Source organism: Patagioenas fasciata, unplaced genomic scaffold, assembly GCF_037038585.1.
Source record: "Patagioenas fasciata isolate bPatFas1 unplaced genomic scaffold, bPatFas1.hap1 Unplaced_2, whole genome shotgun sequence".
Classification (NCBI taxonomy): Eukaryota; Metazoa; Chordata; class Aves; order Columbiformes; family Columbidae; genus Patagioenas; species Patagioenas fasciata.
In genome coordinates this window covers 2781279-2801659 of record NW_027288621.1, presented here as the reverse complement: position 1 = coordinate 2801659, position 20381 = coordinate 2781279, and positions in this window count along the sequence as shown.

The following is a 20381-nucleotide window of genomic DNA, read 5'->3' as shown; positions in this document are numbered from 1 at the left end:
CAAGGCTAGGCCAAAGGACGTTTCTTTGATTTATATTTTCTACCACATTCATCTTGAGATGAGAGGAAAGCCATCAGACCTTATGGATTAGGCCCAAACAAAAGCCCCGGCTACTTGAGACACTTGGACTAAGCCTAAACCAGAAAGATCTCTCCATAATGATGGTTTTTATACTGTACTTCCACAATCAGCTGGCAGTACAAAAGAACAAGCGGCAGACATACTTAGGCTGAGTCATGGTGGATTGGTGCAGAGACCATGCATATCATGGGAATATTTCAGCATTTCTGCTCTGGTTTTCAGTGTATTACACCAAAACACCCACCTGATGACATCATTTCAAGAGCAAAGCAGCAATTTGCAGAATTCAGCTTCTTTGGGGAACTGAGCAATTGCTGAGCTGACAGCAAGTCCTGCTGGGTCCCTGTCACCTGCAGAGTGCCCGCATCCTCAGCACGGTAGCGGGCATTGTGACAAAGGTTCTATGTCAGCTGGGTGTGGCAGCCGAGCGCCCGCTAGGGGAGGGGGAGCCTGTCAGCCCCGGGCCTGTCACTGCCTGCTGTCCCCCGTGTCACCAGCGAGGCCTCTGAAAAGTTTCCAAAACATGCCCAGACTTGGGTCCAAAGTGGCCAAAAGTCTCCAAGAGACAAGTCGGAAAGAAGGATATGGAAGAGAGGGAGAAAGCCAAGGGAGCAGGCCCAAGGGAGGCAAGAGGAAAAAGTAGTGCCGGGCTGCAGGACTGAAATGGAGGAATTGAAAGACGAAAGCCAGGAAGCAGGAGAGTTTGAGAAAAGGAGAGAGGAAAGAAGAGACATGCAGCCAGACGAGGGCTTAGTGAGAGAGGCTGGGACAGAGAACAGGATGAGAAGGAAATAAGGCAAGGCAAGGCAAGGCAAGGCTAGGCCAAAGGACGTTTCTTTGATTTATATTTTCTACCACATTCATCTTGAGATGAGAGGAAAGCCATCAGACCTTATGGATTAGGCCCAAACAAAAGCCCCGGCTACTTGAGACACTTAGACTAAGCCTAAACCAGAAAGATCTCTCCATAAAGATGGTTTTTATACTGTACTTCCACAATCTTCTGTCAGTACAAAAGAACAAGCGGCAGATGAACTTAGGCTGAGTCATGGTGGTTTGGTGCAGAGACCGTGCTTATCATGGGAATAGTTCAGCATTTCTGCTCTGGTTTTCAGTGTATTACACCAAAACACCCACCTGATGACATCATTTCAAGAGCAAAAGCAGCAAGTTGCAGAATTCAGCTTCTTTGGGGAACTGAGCAATTGTTGAACTGACAGCAAGTCCTGCTGGGTCCCTGTCACCTGCAGAGTGCCCGCATCCTCACCACGGTAGCGGGCATTGTGACAAAGGTTCTACGTCAGCTGGGTGTGGCAGCCGAGCGCCCGCTAGGAGAGGGGGAGCCTGTCAGCCCCGGGCCTGTCACTGCCTGCTGTCCCCCCTGTCACCAGCGAGGCCTCTGAAAAGTTTCCAAAACATCCCCAGACTTGGGTCCAAAGTGGCCAAATGTCTCCAAGAGACAAGTCGGGAAGAAGGATATGGAAGAGAGGGAGAAAGCCAAGGGAGCAGGCCAAAGGGAGGCAAGAGGAAAAAGCAGTGCCGGGCTGCAGGACTGAAATGGAGGAATTGAAAGACGAAAGCCAGGAAGCAGGAGAGTTTGAGAAAAGGAGAGAGGAAAGAAGAGACATGCAGCCAGACGAGGGCTTAGTGAGAGAGGGTGGGACAGAGAACAGGATGAGAAGGAAATAAGGCAAGGCAAGGCAAGGCTAGGCCAAAGACGTTTCTTTGATTTATATTTTCTACCACATTCATCTTGAGATGAGAGGAAAGCCATCAGACCTTATAGATTAGGCCCAAACAAAAGCCCCGGCTACTTGAGACACTTAGACTAAGCCTAAACCAGAAAGATCTCTCCATAAAGATGGTTTTTATACTGTACCTCCACAATCAGCTGGCAGTACAAAAGAACAAGCGGCAGATGTACTTAGGCTGAGTCATGGTGGTTTGGTGCAGAGACCATGCATATCATGGGAATATTTCAGCATTTCTGCTCTGGTTTTCAGTGTATTACACCAAAACACCCACCTGATGACATCATTTCAAGAGCAAAAGCAGCAATTTGCAGAATTCAGCTTCTTAGGGGAACTGAGCAATTGCTGAGCTGACAGCAAGTCCTGCTGGGTCCCCGTCACCTGCAGAGTGCCCGCATCCTCACCACAGTAGCGGGCATTGTGACAAAGGTTCTATGTCAGCTGGGTGTGGCAGCCGAGCGCCCGCTAGGGGAGGGGGAGCCTGTCAGCCCCGGGCCTGTCACTGCCTGCTGTCCCCCGTGTCACCAGCGAAGCCTCTGAAAAGTTTCTAAAACATGCCCAGACTTGGGTCCAAAGTGGCCAAAAGTCTCCAAGAGACAAGTCGGGAAGAAGGATATGGAAGAGAGGGAGAAAGCCAAGGGAGCAGGCCAAAGGGAGGCAAGAGGAAAAAGTAGTGCCGGGCTGCAGGACTGAAATGGAGGAATTGAAAGACGAAAGCCAGGAAGCAGGAGAGTTTGAGAAAAGGAGAGAGGAAAGAAGAGACATGCAGCCAGACGAGGGTTTAGTGAGAGAGGCTGGGACAGAGAACAGGATGAGAAGGAAATAAGGCAAGGCAAGGCAAGGCTAGGCCAAACGAGGTTTCCTTGATTTATATTTTCTACCACATTCATCTTGAGATGAGAGGAAAGCCATCAGACCATATGGATTAGGCCCAAACAAAAGCCCCGGCTACTTGAGACACTTACACTAAGCCTAAACCAGAAAGATCTCTCCAGAAAGATGGTTTTTATACTGTACTTTCACAATCAGCTGGCAGTACAAAAGAACAAGCGGCAGACATACTTAGGCTGAGACATGGTGGTTTGGTGCAGAGACCATGCATATCATGGGACTATTTCAGCATTTCTGGTCTGGTTTTCAGTGTATTACACCAAAACACCCACCTGATGACATCATTTCAAGAGCAAAAGCAGCAATTTGCAGAATTCAGTTCTTTGGGGAACTGAGCAATTGCTGAGCTGACAGCAAGTCCTGCTGGGTCCCTGTCACCTGCAGAGTGCCCGCATCCTCACCACGGTAGCGGGCATTGTGACAAAGGTTCTACGTCAGCTGGGTGTGGCAGCCGAGCGCCCGCTAGGAGAGGGGGAGCCTGTCAGCCCCGGGCCTGTCACTGCCTGCTGTCCCCCCTGTCACCAGCGAGGCCTCTGAAAAGTTTCCAAAACATCCCCAGACTTGGGTCCAAAGTGGCCAAATGTCTCCAAGAGACAAGTCGGGAAGAAGGATATGGAAGAGAGGGAGAAAGCCAAGGGAGCAGGCCAAAGGGAGGCAAGAGGAAAAAGCAGTGCCGGGCTGCAGGACTGAAATGGAGGAATTGAAAGATGAAAGCCAGGAAGCAGGAGAGTTTGAGAAAAGGAGAGAGGAAAGAAGAGACATGCAGCCAGACGAGGGCTTAGTGAGAGAGGGTGGGACAGAGAACAGGATGAGAAGGAAATAAGGCAAGGCAAGGCAAGGCTAGGCCAAAGACGTTTCTTTGATTTATATTTTCTACCACATTCATCTTGAGATGAGAGGAAAGCCATCAGACCTTATAGATTAGGCCCAAACAAAAGCCCCGGCTACTTGAGACACTTAGACTAAGCCTAAACCAGAAAGATCTCTCCATAAAGATGGTTTTTATACTGTACCTCCACAATCAGCTGGCAGTACAAAAGAACAAGCGGCAGATGTACTTAGGCTGAGTCATGGTGGTTTGGTGCAGAGACCATGCATATCATGGGAATATTTCAGCATTTCTGCTCTGGTTTTCAGTGTATTACACCAAAACACCCACCTGATGACATCATTTCAAGAGCAAAAGCAGCAATTTGCAGAATTCAGCTTCTTAGGGGAACTGAGCAATTGCTGAGCTGACAGCAAGTCCTGCTGGGTCCCTGTCACCTGCAGAGTGCCCGCATCCTCACCACAGTAGCGGGCATTGTGACAAAGTTTCTATGTCAGCTGGGTGTGGCAGCCGAGCGCCCGCTAGGGGAGGGGGAGCCTGTCAGCCCCGGGCCTGTCACTGCCTGCTGTCCCCCGTGTCACCAGCGAAGCCTCTGAAAATTTTCTAAAACATGCCCAGACTTGGGTCCAAAGTGGCCAAAAGTCTCCAACAGACAAGTCGGGAAGAAGGATATGGAACAGAGGGAGAAAGCCAAGGGAGCAGGCCAAAGGGAGGCAAGAGGAAAAAGTAGTGCCGGGCTGCAGGACTGAAATGGAGGAATTGAAAGACGAAAGCCAGGAAGCAGGAGAGTTTGAGAAAAGGAGAGAGGAAAGAAGAGACATGCAGCCAGACGAGGGCTTAGTGAGAGAGGCTGGGACAGAGAACAGGATGAGAAGGAAATAAGGCAAGGCAAGGCAAGGCTAGGCCAAACGAGGTTTCCTTGATTTATATTTTCTACCACATTCATCTTGAGATGAGAGGAAAGCCATCAGACCATATGGATTAGGCCCAAACAAAAGCCCCGGCTACTTGAGACACTTAGACTAAGCCTAAACCAGAAAGATTTCTCCAGAAAGATGGTTTTTATACTGTACTTTCACAATCAGCTGGCAGTACAAAAGAACAAGCGGCAGACATACTTAGGCTGAGACATGGTGGTTTGGTGCAGAGACCATGCATATCATGGGAATAGTTCAGCATTTCTCGTCTGGTTTTCAGTGTATTACACCAAAACACCCACCTGATGACATCATTTCAAGAGCAAAAGCAGCAATTTTCAGAATTCAGTTCTTTGGGGAACTGAGCAATTGCTGAGCTGACAGCAAGTCCTGCTGTGTCCCTGTCACCTGCAGAGTGCCCGCATCCTCACCACGGTAGCGGGCAATGTGATAAAGTTTCTATGTCAGCTGGGCGTGGCAGCCGAGCGCCCGCTAGGGGAGGGGGAGCCTGTCAGCCCCGGGCCTGTCACTGCCTGCTCTCCCCCCTGTCACCAGCGAGGCCTCTGAAAAGTTTCCAAAACATGCCCAGACTTGGGTCCAAAGTGGCCAAAAGTCTCCAAGAGACAAGTCGGGAAGAAGAATATGGAACAGAGGGAGAAAGCCAAGGGAGCAGGCCAAAGGGAGGCAAGAGGAAAAACTAGTGAGGGGGCTGCAGGACTGAAATGGAGGAATTGAAAGACGAAAGCCAGGAAGCAGGAGAGTTTGAGAAAAGGAGAGAGGAAAGAAGAGACATGCAGCCAGACGAGGGCTTAGTGAGAGAGGCTGGGACAGAGAACAGGATGAGAAGGAAATAAGGCAAGGCAAGGCAAGGCAAGGCTAGGCCAAAGGACGTTTCTTTGATTTATATTTTCTACCACATTCATCTTGAGATGAGAGGAAAGCCATCAGACCTTATGGATTAGGCCCAAACAAAAGCCCCGGCTACTTGAGACGCTTAGACTAAGCCTAAACCAGAAAGATCTCTCCATAATGATGGTTTTTATACTGTACTTCCACAATCTTCTGTCAGTACAAAAGAACAAGCGGCAGATGAACTTAGGCTGAGTCATGGTGGTTTGGTGCAGAGACCATGCATATCATGGGAATATTTCAGCATTTCTGCTCTGGTTTTCAGTGTATTACACCAAAACACCCACCTGATGACATCATTTCAAGAGCAAAAGCAGCAATTTGCAGAATTCAGCTTCTTAGGGGAACTGAGCAATTGCTGAGCTGACAGCAAGTCCTGCTGGGTCCCTGTCACCTGCAGAGTGCCCGCATCCTCACCACGGTAGCGGGCATTGTGACAAAGGTTCTATGTCAGCTGGGTGTGGCAGCCGAGCGCTCGCTAGGGGAGGGGGAGCCTGTCAGCCCCGGGCCTGTCACTGCCTGCTGTCCCCCGTGTCACCAGCGAAGCCTCTGAAAAGTTTCTAAAACATGCCCAGACTTGGGTCCAAAGTGGCCAAAAGTCTCCAACAGACAAGTCGGGAAGAAGGATATGGAACAGAGGGAGAAAGCCAAGGGAGCAGGCCAAAGGGAGGCAAGAGGAAAAAGTAGTGCCGGGCTGCAGGACTGAAATGGAGGAATTGAAAGACGAAAGCCAGGAAGCAGGAGAGTTTGAGAAAAGGAGAGAGGAAAGAAGAGACATGCAGCCAGACGAGGGCTTAGTGAGAGAGGCTGGGACAGAGAACAGGATGAGAAGGAAATAAGGCAAGGCAAGGCAAGGCAAGGCTAGGCCAAACTAGGTTTCCTTGATTTATATTTTCTACCACATTCATCTTGAGATGAGAGGAAAGCCATTAGACGTTATGGATTAGACCCAAACAAAAGCCCCGGCTACTTGAGACACTTAGACTAAGCCTAAACCAGAAAGCTCTCTCCATAAAGATGGTTTTTATACTGTACTTCCACAATCAGCTGGCAGTACAAAAGAACAAGCGGCAGACATACTTAGGCTGAGACATGGTGGTTTGGTGCAGAGACCATGCATATCATGGGAATATTTGAGCATTTCTGCTCTGGTTTTCAGTGTATTACACCAAAACACCCACCTGATGACATCATTTCAAGAGCAAAAGCAGCAATTTGCAGAATTCAGCTTCTTTGGGGAACTGAGCAATTGCTGAGCTGACAGCAAGTCCTGCTGGGTCCCTGTTGCCTGCAGAGTGCCCGCATCCTCACCACGGTAACGGGCATTGTGACAAAGGTTCTATGTCAGCTGGGTGTGGCAGCCGAGCGTCCGCTAGGGGAGGGGGAGCCTGTCAGCCCCGGGCCTGTCACTGCCTGCTGTCCCCCGTGTCACCAGCGAGGCCTCTGAAAAGTTTCCAAAACATGCCCAGACTTGGGTCCAAAGTGGCCAAAAGTCTCCAAGAGACAAGTCGGGAAGAAGGATATGGAAGAGAGGGAGAAAGCCAAGGGAGCAGGCCCAAGGGAGGCAAGAGGAAAAAGTAGTGAGGGGCTGCAGGAATGAAATGGAGGAATTGAAAGACGAAAGCCAGGAAGCAGGAGAGTTTGAGAAAAGGAGAGAGGAAAGAAGAGACATGCAGCCAGACGAGGGCTTAGTGAGAGAGGCTGGGACAGAGAACAGGATGAGAAGGAAATAAGGCAAGGCAAGGCAAGGCAAGGCAAGGCAAGGCTAGGCCAAAGGACGTTTCTTTGATTTATATTTTCTACCACATTCATCTTGAGATGAGAGGAAAGCCATCAGACCTTATGGATTAGGCCCAAACAAAAGCCCCGGCTACTTGAGACACTTGGACTAAGCCTAAACCAGAAAGATCTCTCCATAATGATGGTTTTTATACTGTACTTCCACAATCAGCTGGCAGTACAAAAGAACAAGCGGCAGACATACTTAGGCTGAGTCATGGTGGATTGGTGCAGAGACCATGCATATCATGGGAATATTTCAGCATTTCTGCTCTGGTTTTCAGTGTATTACACCAAAACACCCACCTGATGACATCATTTCAAGAGCAAAGCAGCAATTTGCAGAATTCAGCTTCTTTGGGGAACTGAGCAATTGCTGAGCTGACAGCAAGTCCTGCTGGGTCCCTGTCACCTGCAGAGTGCCCGCATCCTCAGCACGGTAGCGGGCATTGTGACAAAGGTTCTATGTCAGCTGGGTGTGGCAGCCGAGCGCCCGCTAGGGGAGGGGGAGCCTGTCAGCCCCGGGCCTGTCACTGCCTGCTGTCCCCCGTGTCACCAGCGAGGCCTCTGAAAAGTTTCCAAAACATGCCCAGACTTGGGTCCAAAGTGGCCAAAAGTCTCCAAGAGACAAGTCGGAAAGAAGGATATGGAAGAGAGGGAGAAAGCCAAGGGAGCAGGCCCAAGGGAGGCAAGAGGAAAAAGTAGTGCCGGGCTGCAGGACTGAAATGGAGGAATTGAAAGACGAAAGCCAGGAAGCAGGAGAGTTTGAGAAAAGGAGAGAGGAAAGAAGAGACATGCAGCCAGACGAGGGCTTAGTGAGAGAGGCTGGGACAGAGAACAGGATGAGAAGGAAATAAGGCAAGGCAAGGCAAGGCAAGGCTAGGCCAAACTAGGTTTCCTTGATTTATATTTTCTACCACATTCATCTTGAGATGAGAGGAAAGCCATCAGACGTTATGGATTAGACCCAAACAAAAGCCCCGGCTACTTGAGACACTTAGACTAAGCCTAAACCAGAAAGCTCTCTCCATAAAGATGGGTTTTATACTGTACTTCCACAATCAGCTGGCAGTACAAAAGAACAAGCGGCAGACATACTTAGGCTGAGACATGGTGGTTTGGTGCAGAGACCATGCATATCATAGGAATATTTGAGCATTTCTGCTCTGGTTTTCAGTGTATTACACCAAAACACCCACCTGATGACATCATTTCAAGAGCAAAAGCAGCAATTTGCAGAATTCAGCTTCTTTGGGGAACTGAGCAATTGCTGAGCTGACAGCAAGTCCTGCTGGGTCCCTGTCACCTGCAGAGTGCCCGCATCCTCACCACGGTAGCGGGCATTGTGACAAAGGTTCTACGTCAGCTGGGTGTGGCAGCCGAGCGTCCGCTAGGGGAGGGGGAGCCTGTCAGCCCCGGGCCTGTCACTGCCTGCTGTCCCCCGTGTCACCAGCGAGGCCTCTGAAAAGTTTCCAAAACATGCCCAGACATGGGTCCAAAGTGGCCAAAAGTCTCCAAGAGACAAGTCAGGAAGAAGGATATGGAAGAGAGGGAGAAAGCCAAGGGAGCAGGCCCAAGGGAGGCAAGAGGAAAAAGTAGTGAGGGGCTGCAGGAATGAAATGGAGGAATTGAAAGACGAAAGCCAGGAAGCAGGAGAGTTTGAGAAAAGGAGAGAGGAAAGAAGAGACATGCAGCCAGACGAGGGCTTAGTGAGAGAGGCTGGGACAGAGAACAGGATGAGAAGGAAATAAGGCAAGGCAAGGCAAGGCAAGGCTAGGCCAAACTAGGTTTCCTTGATTTATATTTTCTACCACATTCATCTTGAGATGAGGAGGAAAGCCATCAGACCTTATGGATTAGGCCCAAACAAAAGCCCCGGCTACTTGAGACACTTAGACTAAGTCTAAACCACAAAGATCTTACCCTAAAGATGGTTTTTATACTGTACTTTCACAATCAACTGGCAGTACAAAAGAACAAGCGGCAGATGTACTTAGGCTGAGTCATGGTGGATTGGTGCAGAGACCATGCATATCATGGGAATATTTCAGCATTTCTGCTCTGGTTTTCAGTGTATTACACCAAAACACCCACCTGATGACATCATTTCAAGAGCAAAGCAGCAATTTGCAGAATTCAGCTTCTTTGGGGAACTGAGCAATTGCTGAGCTGACAGCAAGTCCTGCTGGGTCCCTGTCACCTGCAGAGTGCCCGCATCCTCACCACAGTAGCGGGCATTGTGACAAAGGTTCTATGTCAGCTGGGTGTGGCAGCCGAGCGCCCGCTAGGGGAAGGGGAGCCTGTCAGCCCCGGGCCTGTCACTGCCTGCTGTCCCCCCTGTCACCAGCGAGGCCTCTGAAAAGTTTCCAAAACATCCCCAGACTTGGGTGCAAAGTGGCCCAAAGTCTCCAAGTGACACGTCGGGAAGAAGGATATGGAAGAGAGGGAGAAAGCCAAGGGAGCAGGCCCAAGGGAGTCAAGAGGAAAAACTAGTGCGGGGCTGCAGGAATGAAATGGAGGAATTGAAAGACGAAAGCCAGGAAGCAGGAGAGTTTGAGAAAAGGAGAGAGGAAAGAAGAGACATGCAGCCAGACTAGGGCTTAGTGAGAGAGGCTGGGACAGAGAACAGGATGAGAAGGAAATAAGGCAAGGCAAGGCAAGGCAAGGCAAGGCAAGGCTAGGCCAAAGGACGTTTCTTTGATTTATATTTTCTACCACATTCATCTTGAGATAAGGAGGAAAGCCATCAGACCTTATGGATTAGGCCCAAACAAAAGCCCCGGCTACTTGAGACACTTAGACTAAGCCTAAACCACAAAGATCTCTCCATAAATATGGTTTTTATACTGTACTTTCACAATCAGCTGGCAGTACAAAAGAACAAGCGGCAGATGTACTTAGGCTGAGTCATGGTGGTTTGGTGCAGAGACCATGCATATCATGGGAATATTTCAGCATTTCTGCTCTGGTTTTCAGTGTATTACACCAAAACACCCACCTGATGACATCATTTCAAGAGCAAAAGCAGCAATTTGCAGAATTCAGCTTCTTAGGGGAACTGAGCAATTGCTGAGCTGACAGCAAGTCCTGCTGTGTCCCTGTCACCTGCAGAGTGCCCGCATCCTCACCACGGTAGCGGGCATTGTGATAAAGGTTCTATGTCAGCTGGGTGTGGCAGCCGAGCGCCCGCTAGGGGAGGGGGAGCCTGTCAGCCCCGGGCCTGTCACTGCCTGCTGTCCCCCCTGTCACCAGCGAGGCCTCTGAAAAGTTTCCAAAACATGCCCAGACTTGGGTGCAAAGTGGCCAAAAGTCTCCAAGAGACAAGTCGGGAAGAAGGATATGGAAGAGAGGGAGAAAGCCAAGGGAGCAGGCCAAAGGGAGGGAAGAGAAAAAAGTAGTGCCGGGCTGCAGGACTGAAATGGAGGAATTGAAAGACGAAAGCCAGGAAGCAGGGGAGTTTGAGAAAAGGAGAGAGGAAAGAAGAGACATGCAGCCAGACGAGGGCTTAGTGAGAGAGGCTGGGACAGAGAACAGGATGAGAAGGAAATAAGCCAAGGCAAGGCAAGGCTAGGCCAAAGGACGTTTCTTTGATTTATATTTTCTACCACATTCATCTTGAGATGAGAGGAACGCCATCAGACGTTATGGATTAGGCCCAAACAAAAGCCCAGGCTACTTGAGACACTTAGACTAAGCCTAAACCAGAAAGCTCTCTCCATAAAGATGGTTTTTATACTGTACTTCCACAATCAGCTGGCAGTACAAAAGAACAAGCGGCAGACATACTTAGGCTGAGACATGGTGGTTTGGTGCAGAGACCATGCATATCATGGGAATATTTCAGCATTTCTGCTCTGGTTTTCAGTGTATTACACCAAAACACCCACCTGATGACATCATTTCAAGAGCAAAAGCAGCAATTTGCAGAATTCAGCTTCTTTGGGGAACTGAGCAATTGCTGAGCTGACAGCAAGTCCTGCTGGGTCCCTGTCACCTGCAGAGTGCCCGCATCCTCACTACGGTAGCGGGCATTGTGACAAAGGTTCTACGTCAGCTGGGTGTGGCAGCCGAGCGCCCGCTAGGGGAGGGGGAGCCTGTCAGCCCCGGGCCTGTCACTGCCTGCTGTCCCCTGTGTCACCAGCGAGGCCTCTGAAAAGTTTCCAAAACATCCCCAGACTTGGGTCCAAAGTGGCCAAAAGTCTCCAAGAGACAAGTCGGGAAGAAGGATATGGAAGAGAGGGAGAAAGCCAAGGGAGCAGGCCAAAGGGAGGCAAGAGAAAAAAGTAGTGCCGGGCTGCAGGACTGAAATGGAGGAATTGAAAGACGAAAGCCAGGAAGCAGGAGAGTTTGAGAAAAGGAGAGAGGAAAGAAGAGACATGCAGCCAGACGAGGGCTTAGTGAGAGAGGCTGGAACAGAGAACAGGATGAGAAGGAAATAAGCCAAGGAAAGGCAAGGCTAGGCCAAAGGACGTTTCTTTGATTTATATTTTCTACCACATTCATCTTGAGATGAGAGGAAAGCCATCAGACGTTATGGATTAGACCCAAACAAAAGCCCCGGCTACTTGAGACACTTAGACTAAGCCTAAACCAGAAAGATCTCTCCATAAAGATGGTTTTTATACTGTACTTCCACAATCAGCTGGCAGTACAAAAGAACAAGCGGCAGACATACTTAGGCTGAGACATGGTGGTTTGGTGCAGAGACCATGCTTATCATGGGAATATTTCAGCATTTCTGCTCTGGTTTTCAGTGTATTACACCAAAACACCCACCTGATGACATCATTTCAAGAGCAAAGCAGCAATTTGCAAAATTCAACTTCTTTGGGGAACTGAGCAATTGCTGAGCTGACAGCAAGTCCTGCTGGGTCCCTGTCACCTACAGAATGCCCGCATCCTCACCACAGTAGCGGGCATTGTGACAAAGGTTCTATGTCAGCTGGGTGTGGCAGCCGAGCGCCCGCTAGGGGAGGGGGAGCCTGTCAGCCCCGGGCCTGTCACTGCCTGCTGTCCCCCCTGTCACCAGCGAGGCCTCTGAAAAGTTTCCAAAACATGCCCAGACTTGGGTCCAAAGTGGCCAAAAGTCTCCAAGAGACAAGTCGGGAAGAAGGATATGGAAGAGAGGGAGAAAGCCAAGGGAGCAGGCCAAAGGGAGGCAAGAGAAAAAAGTAGTGCCGGGCTGCAGGACTGAAATGGAGGAATTGAAAGACGAAAGCCAGGAAGCAGGAGAGTTTGAGAAAAGGAGAGAGGAAAGAAGAGACATGCAGCCAGGCGAGGGCTTAGTGAGAGAGGCTGGGACAGAGAACAGGATGAGAAGGAAATAAGCCAAGGCAAGGCAAGGCTAGGCCAAAAGACGTTTCTTTGATTTATATTTTCTACCACATTCATCTTGAGATGAGAGGAAAGCCATCAGACGTTATGGATTAGACCCAAACAAAAGCCCCGGCTACTTGAGACACTTAGACTAAGCCTAAACCAGAAAGCTCTCTCCATAAAGATGGTTTTTATACTGTACTTCCACAATCAGCTGGCAGTACAAAAGAACAAGCGGCAGACATACTTAGGCTGAGACATGGTGGTTTGGTGCAGAGACCATGCTTATCATGGGAATATTTCAGCATTTCTGCTCTGGTTTTCAGTGTATTACACCAAAACACCCACCTGATGACATCATTTCAAGAGCAAAAGCAGCAATTTGCAGAATTCAGCTTCTTAGGGGAACTGAGCAATTGCTGAGCTGACAGCAAGTCCTGCTGGGTCCCTGTCACCTACAGAATGCCCGCATCCTCACCACGGTAGCGGGCATTGTGACAAAGGTTCTACGTCAGCTGGGTGTGGCAGCCGAGCGCCCGCTAGGGGAGGGGGAGCCTGTCAGCCCCGGGCCTGTCACTGCCTGCTGTCCCCCCTGTCACCAGCGAGGCCTCTGAAAAGTTTCCAAAACATGCCCAGACTTGGGTCCAAAGTGGCCAAAAGTCTCCAAGAGACAAGTCGGGAAGAAGGATATGGAAGAGAGGGAGAAAGCCAAGGGAGCAGGCCAAAGGGAGGCAAGAGAAAAAAGTAGTGCCGGGCTGCAGGACTGAAATGGAGGAATTGAAAGACGAAAGCCAGGAAGCAGGAGAGTTTGAGAAAAGGAGAGAGGAAAGAAGAGACATGCAGCCAGACGAGGGCTTAGTGAGAGAGGCTGGTACAGAGAACAGGATGAGAAGGAAATAAGCCAAGGCAAGGCAAGGCTAGGCCAAAGGACGTTTCTTTGATTTATATTTTCTACCACATTCATCTTGAGATGAGAGGAAAGCCATCAGACGTTATGGATTAGACCCAAACAAAAGCCCCGGCTACTTGAGACACTTAGACTAAGCCTAAACCAGAAAGCTCTCTCCATAAAGATGGTTTTTATACTGTACTTCCACAATCAGCTGGCAGTACAAAAGAACAAGCGGCAGACATACTTAGGCTGAGACATGGTGGTTTGGTGCAGAGACCATGCATATCATGGGAATATTTCAGCATTTCTGCTCTGGTTTTCAGTGTATTACACCAAAACACCCACCTGATGACATCATTTCAAGAGCAAAAGCAGCAATTTGCAGAATTCAGCTTCTTTGGGGAACTGAGCAATTGCTGAGCTGACAGCAAGTCCTGCTGGGTCCCTGTCACCTGCAGAGTGCCCGCATCCTCACCACGGTAGCGGGCATTGTGACAAAGGTTCTACGTCAGCTGGGTGTGGCAGCCGAGCGCCCGCTAGGGGAGGGGGAGCCTGTCAGCCCCGGGCCTGTCACTGCCTGCTGTCCCCCCTGTCACCAGCGAGGCCTCTGAAAAGTTTCCAAAACATGCCCAGACTTGGCTCCAAAGTGGCCAAAAGTCTCCAAGAGACAAGTCGGGAAGAAGGATATGGAAGAGAGGGAGAAAGCCAAGGGAGCAGGCCAAAGGGAGGCAAGAGAAAAAAGTAGTGCCGGGCTGCAGGACTGAAATGGAGGAATTGAAAGACGAAAGCCAGGAAGCAGGAGAGTTTGAGAAAAGGAGAGAGGAAAGAAGAGACATGCAGCCAGACGAGGGCTTAGTGAGAGAGGCTGGGACAGAGAACAGGATGAGAAGGAAATAAGCCAAGGCAAGGCAAGGCTAGGCCAAAGGACGTTTCTTTGATTTATATTTTCTACCACATTCATCTTGAGATGAGCAGGAAAGCCATCAGACCTTATGGATTAGGCCCAAACAAAAGCCCTGGCTACTTGAGACACTTAGACTAAGCCTAAACCAGAAAGATCTCTCCATAAAGATGGTTTTTATACTGTACTTCCACAATCAGCTGGCAGTACAAAAGAACAAGCGGCAGACATACTTAGGCTGAGACATGGTGGTTTGGTGCAGAGACCATGCTTATCATGGGAATATTTCAGCATTTCTGCTCTGGTTTTCAGTGTATTACACCAAAACACCCACCTGATGACATCATTTCAAGAGCAAAAGCAGCAATTTGCAGAATTCAGCTTCTTTGGGGAACTGAGCAATTGCTGAGCTGACAGCAAGTCCTGCTGGGTCCCTGTCACCTGCAGAGTGCCCGCATCCTCACCACGGTAGCGGTTATTGTGACAAAGGTTCTATGTCAGCTGGGTGTGGCAGCGGAGCGCCCGCTAGGGGAGGGGGAGCCTGTCAGCCCCGGGCCTGTCACTGCCTGCTGTCCCCCGTGTCACCAGCGTGGCCTCTGAAAAGTTTCCAAAACATGCCCAGACTTGGGTCCAAAGTGGCCAAAAGTCTCCAAGAGTCAAGTCAGGAAGAAGAATATGGAAGAGAAGGAGAAAGCCAAGGGAGAAGGCCCAAGGGAGGCAAGAGGAAAAAGTAGTGAGGGGCTACAGGAATGAAATGGAGGAATTGAAAGACGAAAGCCAGGAAGCAGGAGAGTTTGAGAAAAGGAGAGAGGAAAGAAGAGACATGCAGCCAGACGAGGGCTTAGTGAGAGAGGCTGGGACAGAGAACAGGATGAGAAGGAAATAAGGCAAGGAAAGGCAAGGCAAGGCTAGGCCAAACGAGGTTTCCCTGATTTATATTTTCTACCACATTCATCTTGAGATGAGGAGGAAAGCCATCAGACCTTATGGATTAGGCCCAAAGAAAAGCCCCGGCTACTTGAGACACTTAGACTAAGTCTAAACCACAAAGATCTTACCATAAAGATGCTTTTTATACTGTACTTTCACAATCAGCTGGCAGTACAAAAGAACAAGCGGCAGATGTACTTAGGCTGAGTCATGGTGGTTTGGTGCAGAGACCATGCATATCATGGGAATATTTCAGCATTTCTGCTCTGGTTTTCAGTGTATTACACCAAAACACCCACCTGATGACATCATTACAAAAGCAAAGCAGCAATTTGCAAAATTCAACTTCTTTGGGGAACTGAGCAATTGCTGAGCTGACACCAAGTCCTGCTGGGTCCCTGTCACCTGCAGAGTGCCCGCATCCTCACCACGGTAGCGGACATTGTGACAAAGGTTCTACGTCAGCTGGGTGTGGCAGCCGAGCGCCCGCTAGGGGAGGGGGAGCCTGTCAGCCCCGGGCCTGTCACTGCCTGCTGTCCCCCCTGTCACCAGCGAGGCCTCTGAAAAGTTTCCAAAACATGCCCAGACTTGGCTCCAAAGTGGCCAAAAGTCTCCAAGAGACAAGTCGGGAAGAAGGATATGGAAGAGAGGGAGAAAGCCAAGGGAGCAGGCCAAAGGGAGGCAAGAGAAAAAAGTAGTGCCGGGCTGCAGGACTGAAAAGGAGGAATTGAAAGACGAAAGCCAGGAAGCAGGAGAGTTTGAGAAAAGGAGAGAGGAAAGAAGAGACATGCAGCCAGACGAGGGCTTAGTGAGAGAGGCTGGGACAGAGAACAGGATGAGAAGGAAATAAGGCAAGGCAAGGCAAGGCTAGGCCAAAGGACGTTTCTTTGATTTATATTTTCTACCACATTCATCTTGAGATGAGCAGGAAAGCCATCAGACCTTATGGATTAGGCCCAAACAAAAGCCCTGGCTACTTGAGACACTTAGACTAAGCCTAAACCAGAAAGATCTCTCCATAAAGATGGTTTTTATACTGTACTTCCACAATCAGCTGGCAGTACAAAAGAACAAGCGGCAGACATACTTAGGCTGAGACATGGTGGTTTGGTGCAGAGACCATGCTTATCATGGGAATATTTCAGCATTTCTGCTCTGGTTTTCAGTGTATTACACCAAAACACCCACCTGATGACATCATTTCAAGAGCAAAAGCAGCAATTTGCAGAATTCAGCTTCTTTGGGGAACTGAGCAATTGCTGAGCTGACAGCAAGTCCTGCTGGGTCCCTGTCACCTGCAGAGTGCCCGCATCCTCACCACGGTAGCGGTTATTGTGACAAAGGTTCTATGTCAGCTGGGTGTGGCAGCGGAGCGCCCGCTAGGGGAGGGGGAGCCTGTCAGCCCCGGGCCTGTCACTGCCTGCTGTCCCCCGTGTCACCAGCGTGGCCTCTGAAAAGTTTCCAAAACATGCCCAGACTTGGGTCCAAAGTGGCCAAAAGTCTCCAAGAGTCAAGTCAGGAAGAAGAATATGGAAGAGAAGGAGAAAGCCAAGGGAGAAGGCCCAAGGGAGGCAAGAGGAAAAAGTAGTGAGGGGCTACAGGAATGAAATGGAGGAATTGAAAGACGAAAGCCAGGAAGCAGGAGAGTTTGAGAAAAGGAGAGAGGAAAGAAGAGACATGCAGCCAGACGAGGGCTTAGTGAGAGAGGCTGGGACAGAGAACAGGATGAGAAGGAAATAAGGCAAGGAAAGGCAAGGCAAGGCTAGGCCAAACGAGGTTTCCCTGATTTATATTTTCTACCACATTCATCTTGAGATGAGGAGGAAAGCCATCAGACCTTATGGATTAGGCCCAAACAAAAGCCCCGGCTACTTGAGACACTTAGACTAAGTCTAAACCACAAAGATCTTACCATAAAGATGCTTTTTATACTGTACTTTCACAATCAGCTGGCAGTACAAAAGAACAAGCGGCAGATGTACTTAGGCTGAGTCATGGTGGTTTGGTGCAGAGACCATGCATATCATGGGAATATTTCAGCATTTCTGCTCTGGTTTTCAGTGTATTACACCAAAACACCCACCTGATGACATCATTACAAAAGCAAAGCAGCAATTTGCAAAATTCAACTTCTTTGGGGAACTGAGCAATTGCTGAGCTGACACCAAGTCCTGCTGGGTCCCTGTCACCTGCAGAGTGCCCGCATCCTCACCACGGTAGCGGGCATTGTGACAAAGGTTCTATGTCAGCTGGGTGTGGCAGCCAAGCGCCCGCTAGGGGAGGGGGAGCCTGTCAGCCCCGGGCCTGTCACTGCCTGCTGTCCCCCCTGTCACCAGTGAGGCCTTTGATAAGTTTCCAAAACATCCCCAGACTTGGCTCCAAAGTGGCCAAAAGTCTCCAAGAGACAAGTCGGGAAGAAGGATATGGAAGAGAGGGAGAAAGTCAAGGGAGCAGGCCCAAGGGAGGCAAGAGGAAAAACTAGTGAGGGGCTGCAGGACTGAAATGAAGGAATTGAAAGACGAAAGCCAGGAAGCAGGAGAGTTTGAGAAAAGGAGAGAGGAAAGAAGAGACATGCAGCCAGACGAGGGCTTAGTGAGAGAGGCTGGGACAGAGAACAGGATGAGAAGGAAATAAGGCAAGGGAAGGCAAGGCAAGGCTAGGCCAAAGGACGTTTCTTTGATTTATATTTTCTACCACATTCATCTTGAGATGAGGAGGAAAGCCATCAGACCTTACGGATTAGGCCCAAACAAAAGCCCCGGCTACTTGAGACACTTAGACTAAGTCTAAACCACAAAGATCTTACCATAAAGATGGTTTTTATACTGTACTTTCACAATCAGCTGTCAGTACAAAAGAACAAGCGGCAGACATACTTAGGCTGAGTCATGGTGGTTTGGTGCAGAGACCATGCATATCATGGGAATATTTCAGCATTTCTGCTCTGGTTTTCAGTGTATTACACCAAAACACCCACCTGATGACATCATTTCAAGAGCAAAGCAGCAATTTGCAAAATTCAACTTCTTTGGGGAACTGAGCAATTGCTGAGCTGACAGCAAGTCCTGCTGGGTCCCTGTCACCTACAGAGTGCCCGCATCCTCACCACAGTAGCGGGCATTGTGACAAAGGTTCTATGTCAGCTGGGTGTGGCAGCCGAGCGCCCGCTAGGGGAGGGGGAGCCTGTCAGCCCCGGGCCTGTCACTGCCTGCTGTCCCCCGTGTCACCAGCGAGGCCTCTGAAAAGTTTCCAAAACATGCCCAGACTTGGGTCCAAAGTGGCCAAAAGTCTCCAAGAGACAAGTCGAGAAGAAGGATATGGAAGAGAGGGAGAAAGCCAAGGGAGCAGGCCAAAGGGAGGCAAGAGAAAAAAGCAGTGCCGGGCTGCAGGACTGAAATGGAGGAATTGAAAGACGAAAGCCAGGAAGCAGGAGAGTTTGAGAAAAGGAGAGAGGAAAGAAGAGACATGGAGGCAGACGAGGGCTTAGTGAGAGAGGCTGGGACAGAGAACAGGATGAGAAGGAAATAAGGCAAGGCAAGGCAAGGCAAGGCTAGGCCAAAGGACGTTTCTTTGATTTATATTTTCTACCACATTCATCTTGAGATGAGGAGGAAAGCCATCAGACCTTATGGATTAGGCCCAAACAAAAGCCCCGGCTACTTGAGACACTTAGACTAAGACTAAACCAGAAAGATCTCTCCATAAAGATGGTTTTTATACTGTACTTTCACAAGCAGCTGGCAGTACAAAAGAACAAGCGGCAGATGTACTTAGGCTGAGTCATGGTGGTTTGGTGCAGAGACCATGCATTTCATGGGAATATTTCAGCATTTCTGCTCTGGTTTTCAGTGTATTACACCAAAACACCCACCTGATGACATCATTTCAAGAGCAAAGCAGCAATTTGCAAAATTCAACTTCTTTGGGGAACTGAGCAATTGCTGAGCTGACAGCAAGTCCTGCTGGGTCCCTGTCACCTACAGAGTGCCCGCATCCTCACCAAAATAGCGGGCATTGTGACAAAGGTTCTATGTCAGCTGGGTGTGGCAGCCGAGCGCCCGCTAGGGGAGGGGGAGCCTGTCAGCCCCGGGCCTGTCACTGCCTGCTGTCCCCCGTGTCACCAGCGAGGCCTCTGAAAAGTTTCCAAAACATGCCCAGACTTGGCTCCAAAGTGGCCAAAAGTCTCCAAGAGACAAGTCGGGAAGAAGGATATGGAAGAGAGGGAGAAAGTCAAGGGAGCAGGCCCAAGGGAGGCAAGAGGAAAAACTAGTGAGGGGCTGCAGGACTGAAATGGAGGAATTGAAAGACGAAAGCCAGGAAGCAGGAGAGTTTGAGAAAAGGAGAGAGGAAAGAAGAGACATGCAGCCAGACAAGGGCTTAGTGAGAGAGGTTGGGACAGAGAACAGGATGAGAAGGAAATAAGGCAAGGCAAGGCAAGGCAAGGCTAGGCCAAAGGACGTTTCTTTGATTTATATTTTCTACCACATTCATCTTGAGATGAGGAGGAAAGCCATCAGACCTTACGGATTAGGCCCAAACAAAAGCCCCGGCTACTTGAGACACTTAGACTAAGTCTAAACCACAAAGATCTTACCATAAAGATGGTTTTTATACTGTACTTTCACAATCAGCTGTCAGTACAAAAGAACAAGCGGCAGACATACTTAGGCTGAGTCATGGTGGTTTGGTGCAGAGACCATGCATATCATGGGAATATTTCAGCATTTCTGCTCTGGTTTTCAGTGTATTACACCAAAACACCCACCTGATGACATCATTTCAAGAGCAAAGCAGCAATTTGCAAAATTCAACTTCTTTGGGGAACTGAGCAATTGCTGAGCTGACAGCAAGTCCTGCTGGGTCCCTGTCACCTACAGAGTGCCCGCATCCTCACCACGGTAGCGGGCATTGTGACAAAGGTTCTATGTCAGCTGGGTGTGGCAGCCGAGCGCCCGCTAGGGGAGGGGGAGCCTGTCAGCCCCGGGCCTGTCACTGCCTGCTGTCCCCCGTGTCACCAGCGAGGCCTCTGAAAAGTTTCCAAAACATGCCCAGACTTGGGTCCAAAGTGGCCAAAAGTCTCCAAGAGACAAGTCGGGAAGAAGGATATGGAAGAGAGGGAGAAAGCCAAGGGAGCAGGCCAAAGGGAGGCAAGAGAAAAAAGCAGTGCCGGGCTGCAGGACTGAAA